Genomic DNA, 6,886 nt, shown 5'->3' on the forward strand with positions numbered 1-6,886 from the left:
CATATCTTTCTTGATCCTCTAATCGCCTCCCTTTGGACGCCAACCAGAGTCTCAGGGGTTACTATCTATACACAGGTGCATTTTGCATTTATAGCACAATTGAAAATATTACATTACATACCTCGAAGCCTCTCAGCAGGCCAGTAAAGGCTTCATTCAATCCGCTTTTCACGGACAGAACACTCTCAACTACCATACCCATCAAGGTACGATGTTCCTCTGAGACGGGCGCATGCCGCAATAAGTCCATCAATGTATCCGGCGCTTCCGGATTCTAGGAAGCAGCCGTAGGGGTACAGACTCCCATCAAAGGAATATGTTTACTCGGCCTTAGAGTCGTCTCTGGCTGTAGATCGGATAGTCTAGGGGCTTCATTGTTGGTCCCCGTGGGGGCCGCACACCCTGGACCCTGGAAGGCCGAAGTGTCGCCTTCGGGCCCAGTCTTCATTATCCCTCGCACCACTTGTTGTTCAGGAGAGATCCTCCGCGACGACACTTCGGAGTCGTCCGCCCCATTGGGCGGGGAGATCTGTGGAGGCGTCTAGCTCTCCATATTCTCCGAAAGAAGATCCCCCGAGGAGGAGGACTGTTGGGGAAGGCTGCGTGCCGGACTGCAAACATATATGTTAAATATTACCCTTGCAACCAGGAAAGAACGGGATATGTTTAAGACACCCTTGTTCACTTACAATTCAGCTAAGGGCTTGTCCTTACAGAGGAACGACGTGTCAACGCCGTCTCCCGAACCAGAACCCCCTGACAGGGATATCTTCCCCCTCTTAGAAGCCTTTATCTTCAAGTCTTCGGAGGCGGTCCTCTTCTTCCGTGAGGAGAAGGGATGTCAATTTATCCTTCCCTTTCATCTTCGAAAGAGGGAGTTTCAATCTCCCCGGACGAGGTGCCTAGCGTACCTCTAGAATGGGGGCCACCCTGAGCCTTTTTGCTCTCCTCCTTGTCCTCCGCTAGCACTTGGTATGGCGCTGGAGCCAGCATCCTTGTTAACATCGGATTAGCTGAGTCTTCGGGAAGAGGGGCCGAGCACCTAATTCTCTCCTCCTTCTTTGTCTAGCCCTGGCCGATTATGGTTTTCTCAATATATTGTTATGAGAAATTTAACTAAGCTATGTTCAGGAGTCGAGTGCTTACCGGGGTATCCGGATGGTTGCAGTCAAGGCCGATGTCCTCTGTAATATTCTGCCACTGTTTTCATGTCCCGAAGAATAAATTTCCACATTCCTCTGAGCGTCGTGCCGGAGAAGTGCTGAAGGGTTCATGGTCCTTCCGGATTTAACTCCCACATATGGAGAGGCCATCACTGGCACGGTAGGACCCGACGGACTAGCATTACTTGGATCATGTTGATAAGACTGGTGTCCTTTTCAATGAGGCTCCGAATGCAGCTTTGCAGCGTCCACACTTCATCAATTGATCCCCAGTCTAGCCCCTTATTAATCCATGATGCAAGTTGTAGCGGAGGACCAGATCGGAACGCAGGGGTAGCTGCTCACTTAGTACCACGGGGTTCAGTGATGTAAAACCACTCCCACTGCCATAGTTCAGAAGTTTCTGTGAAGGAGCCCTTTGGCCAAGTAGTATTGGTAAGTTTGCTCACCACAACACCACCGCACTCCACTTGTTTCCCGTCGACTACCTTCGGCTTCACATTAAAGGTCTTGAGCCACAAGCCGAAGTGTGGAGGAATACGGAGGAAGGCCTCGCACGTGATGATGAACGCCGAGACATGAAGAAAGGAGTCTGGAGCTAGATCATGAAAATCTAGCCTGTAATAGAACATGAGCCCTCGAACGAAGGGATGGAGAGAAAACCCTAGCCCTTGGAGGAAGTGGGAGATGAATACGACCCTCTCACCAGATCTGAGGATAGGAATAACCTGCCCTTGAGCAGGAAGCCTGTGGAGAATTTCCGCGGTCAGGTATCTTGCCTCCCGGAGCTTCGCAATATCCTCCTCTGTGATAGAGGAAGCCACCCAACGGCCTTGGGGGCAGGGTCCATACATGACTGGGAAGCGCGAAGCGATTAAACTAAACCTTGGGTGCTGGAACTCGAGGTGGGAGAGGTTGAGGAAAGGATTGGCATAAAGGAGAAGAGACGGGTCTTAGCCCCTTTATAAAGGTGATGAATATCAAACGCCCCTCCTAGGCCTTAAAACTTGCCTATTCCCAAGGAATCATGCCAACCGAACGGTTGGGTTATCCATGCCCGTGTTGATGAGAATCCCGCAATAAGGGGACACAATCTCTGCTTTGACAAGACGTGCCAATGAAACCGCATCTCGAAATATGGAGCGACGGGCTAAAAACGGTTCGAAATAATGGTCAGGTGGCGACGTGGTGTCACGCTACAGAAAGTTATCAGCAAATTAGATTTGTGAAAAATCATATTCTCTACGGTTGTGTGTGGAATTTGTTTTGCAGAGCCGGACACAATTCTTGTGTTCAAAGACTATTTTGGAGTATTCGGAGGAGGAACCCGCATTGCAATGCCGAAGACAATATGCGCGCCGGACACCTCGTCATTGAAGCCTGGTTCAGGGGCTACTGAGGGAGTCATGGATTAAGGGGTCCTCAGACGACCAACTATTAACATGGGCCGGACTGATGGGCTATGAAGATACAAGACATAAGACTTCTTCCCGTGTCCAAATGGGACTCTCCTTTGTGTGGATGGCAAGCTTGGCGTTCGGATATGTAGATTCCTTTCTCTGTAACCGACTTTGTACAACCCTAGTCCCCTCCAATGTCTATATAAACCGGAGGGCTTAGTCCGTAGAGACGATCACAATCATAATCATATAGGCTAGACTTCTAGGGTTTTAGCCATTACGATCTCGTGGTAGATCAACTCTTGTAATACTCATATTCATCAAGATCAATCAAGCATGAAGTTGGGTATTACCTCCATAGAGAGGGCCTGAACCTAGGTAAACATTGTGTCCCCGCCTCCTGTTACCATCGACCTTAGACGCACAGTTCAGGACCCCTTACCCGAGATCCGCCGTTTTTGACACCTACATTGACCGGTGGACCTTTTCACCTGGTTGTCATAGCCTATCCCATAGCTACACCCCCCAACACCATCCCGGCTCAACCCACCCCAAGATTCCCTTCGTGTCGGCCTGACGTGGCCGTTTCCCCCCTCTGGGACACGGCGGCAGCGACGCACGTGAGGGGGTCACACCCCGGAGCTGCGTGTCGGGTGCCTGCGCCTGCCACCACGCTTCCACAACCGTAGGAGGGCCCACCATAACACCTGGCGGCATTGCTACCCCCCACAGGTACCCCGTCTCGTCTCCCCTCTCTGCGACATGACGGAAGCAAGGCCCGTGTGGGGGGGGGGGCAATCGATATATATATAATCGAGATATGTTTTATGTACATAAGGCACATTTAAGTTAATGAAATTAGTTTTGGAAAAAAATAAAAAATAGAAAAGAGAAAATAAATAAAATACTAAATATTATCAGAAAATCTATGCCTACAGCAAAGCCGTCGGCATAGCTACGGCCACGGAATGGTAGAGCACTGGATCAATGACGTGGCGTAGGGCGGGGATCGATGACGTGGCACGAGGGCTAGGCCTATGCTGACGGCTAGGCCGTCGACATAGGTATGCCATCCCATGGACCAGCGAGCGGCTCGGATCGATGACGTGGCGCACGACGCGGATCGATGACGTGGGCATAGCTATGCCATCGGCCACCGTTATACCGTCGGCGTAGGCCTTACGCCGTCAAACGACCGTTGCCGCCCGGGTTGCCAGACCCACATGATATGCCGACGGCCGCCTCTGTGTCGACGGCCACCGTAGGCACACTTCTGGCGATGCCGACGACCGACCTATGTCAACGGCACCTGTCGGCATAGATGAAGATATATGTCGACGGCTTGAGCTGGGCCGTCGGGATACTCCCATCTATGCCGACGGGGGCCGTCGGCATAGGTTTGGTTGTGGGCATAACCAGTTATTCTGGTAGTGCTTCTAGCTTGATAGATGTAACTTTTGATAATCTGGTCCAGTCTATCATCGTGGCCGACGGTGTGAAGGCCAGATTTTGTCGGGTGGGGCGCAGTGGCATTGGGGATAGTATCACTCGCACCGTTTGGCGTTGCAACTGAAGGGGGGAAGGACTGGAGGCTCTTCTTCAACATGCTATTCTGGAATCTTGACTAGTGGGACAGTGCAAGCACCATGGCCGGCAAGGTGGAGCGGCCGGAGCGGACTTTCCCCCGGGCGCTGGCGGTGGCGGTTGTTCCGATCGCTGTCAATTACCTGCTGCCACTTATGGCCGCTACCGGCGCCACGGACGTACCACCGGATACCTGGGTCAATGGCTACTTGGCTGATACCGCAGGTACGTACAAACGCCGCTTAGTATCAGAATTATTACAGTTTGTTCTTATCGCTGTGAGGCAAAAGTTTTTCGTCATTTTGTTTGTTCTCATTCTCCTTGGCTTCCTTTGTTTTTTTTATCGTGTGCCTTCAAAAACGTCTTATATCTTTAGGCGGAGGAAATAGAAATCATCTATCTTATGCATTAGAAATAAAAACATAGGATATCTATGTATCAATGTACTTACTGTTGCCTCCTTGCAAACAAATATATACTTGCTGCCGCCGCTCATATTCCTTTGTATCTGTGCCTACATTTTTTTCTTGGTCGATATTGTTGGGCACTTGGGCTTATACAACGGTCTCCTTACACGAGAGTAAACGTCACATTTCTACAACATGTTTTTCTTCTGTGAAATTGCTAATCAGGGAAATTCTACTTTTATGATGTGCATCTAGCTTAACTTTAGTGATTATACTATTTTATATTAATGGGTTTATGCAAAAAAATGTATAAAGTATATGCTAAGTATCTTGGATTTCTGCAGAGGGTTTTACACAAAATTCATAGTTTCTTCTCTTTGCTTACTCCAAAAAGATGTGAATTTTGCAAAGTTTCATCGATGTTCCCATGATATAACATGTACACTTGCATAGTAAAAACCCATATTTTGAGTGCCTGAATAACTTATATATATTGACTACTCAAATTCTAGGTTTATTGTTTTTCCATCTGAGACACGTAGTATGTTGTTCCACCAAATGTTGCAAGTGTACATGTTAAATCATGACTTTGAAGAGTGAGTGCAAATAGGGCAATATATGGATTTTGCATGTAATTCCACTTTGGCTCCTTTTGGCTCCATGCCAAGCAGCTAATGCTGAAGCGCCCCTACCGCGTGCCACTATCGCTGCATGCGCTTGTGGCCATGTGTGCCATCTGTCGGCTTTCTTGGCCTATGTATGTGTGGTAGCCAGGTGAACAGTGTTCGGCGTTGCTGCTGGGCTATCAGCGCTCGGTGTCGGTTGGCATGGCCCGTGTCATGAAGGTGTGCAGGGCCAGAAAGTCACTCAAGTTCAACAACGCGGTTTTTGCTGTCCATCGAGAGGATGTTGAAGAGAATGTTTGAAATTTAGAGTTCTTTAGCTGAACTGTAAAGGTTCAGAAGTGGCATGTCTCTCTCATGTAAATGGGTGAGCTGGATTTGGAGCTAAAAAAACAATCCCTAGTCTCGAAGAACATAAACAACAATCCATGGTGGTACTGAATGAGGAGGGAATGAGAAGGGGGGTTGCTTTTGTCTATATGTTGTCCTCTTATATATCATTTGTTCATGTAACACGTACTAATTGATGCCCCCCCACATGCGTCTTTCTCCCTAGTGACTCGGGAGCGAAAACCCTATCGTTGCCACACCTTTCCACCCAAGCCTCCATCGTCTTGCTGTTGCGGGCTCCGAGGCGCGAGGTGTCCAGATGTGGTGCCTCATGCATGTGTACGGCGGCGTTGAAGTAGTGCAAGGCGGCGCGGGTCGCAGGTGAAAGAGCAACTAATCCCTGGATGATTTTGGTATTTCATAACAACATCACTGAACTAATGCCTACTCAAAGAACGTTTACAAGGATGAAAGGAAATTTACTGGGCTAACCTAACCAAACATGGCGGCCAACACCTAAAGTTAATGCATGCTTCATTGGATTGGGAGCTTCATAGTTTGAGCTCCTAAATTCATGGACTATATTACATGGAATAACGGCATTAGCACGTTCATTGATTTCCCGAATGATTGCACCATATTGTGCACAACTTCCACTCTTGACTTCATCCACCACAATCTTGCAATAAGAGGCCACATGTATGTGTTGATTGTAAAGATCCTCTGAAAGAGCCAATGCCTGTCTCACCGCCATAGCTTCAAGTGTAGTTGTGTCTGAAATAGCAGGGAAGACAATTGTAGAGGCTCCTTGGAACACCCCATTTTGATTGCCACCACTACACCATGAGTTCCACTCTATCCCACTGCGGGTCTGCGGCATCAACGTTCACTTTCGAAAAGCTTACTGGAGAGGATAACCACCTGTTATTAGCTGGTGCAACCCAAGTAGAAGCAGTTCGGATAGGTTTTGCCAACCTTTGAATTTCCTCCAGGTAAGATGTGATGAAACCATTGATAGCATGGGGGCTTTGAAATATACCTTTCTGTAGAGCTTTCCTTTGAGCCCCCAGATCGTCCATAATGTGACCACAAGCCGAACAAAATCGTTAGTTTGAAGAGTGTCATGCATGGTGAAGATCCAATGCCTTGCATTCTCCTCCTGGTTCATACTCAACTGTTCGACCACTGGATCCAAAGATAAGGCCCAGGTACAACGGGACATGGGTCATCTTAAAACAGCATGCCGCCAGGTATCATGCACCCTGCACAGAGCTCATGCATGCGGTAGCCATGTTCTTGTGATGAAGCACTTCACCAAATGAAATTGAGTATTGCACTAGTCGCCAAATGAATACTTGAAGATTCGATGGAACCTGAAC

The sequence above is a fragment of the Triticum dicoccoides genome, chromosome 5B (assembly GCF_002162155.2).
Source record: "Triticum dicoccoides isolate Atlit2015 ecotype Zavitan chromosome 5B, WEW_v2.0, whole genome shotgun sequence".
NCBI classification, from domain to species: domain Eukaryota; kingdom Viridiplantae; phylum Streptophyta; class Magnoliopsida; order Poales; family Poaceae; genus Triticum; species Triticum dicoccoides.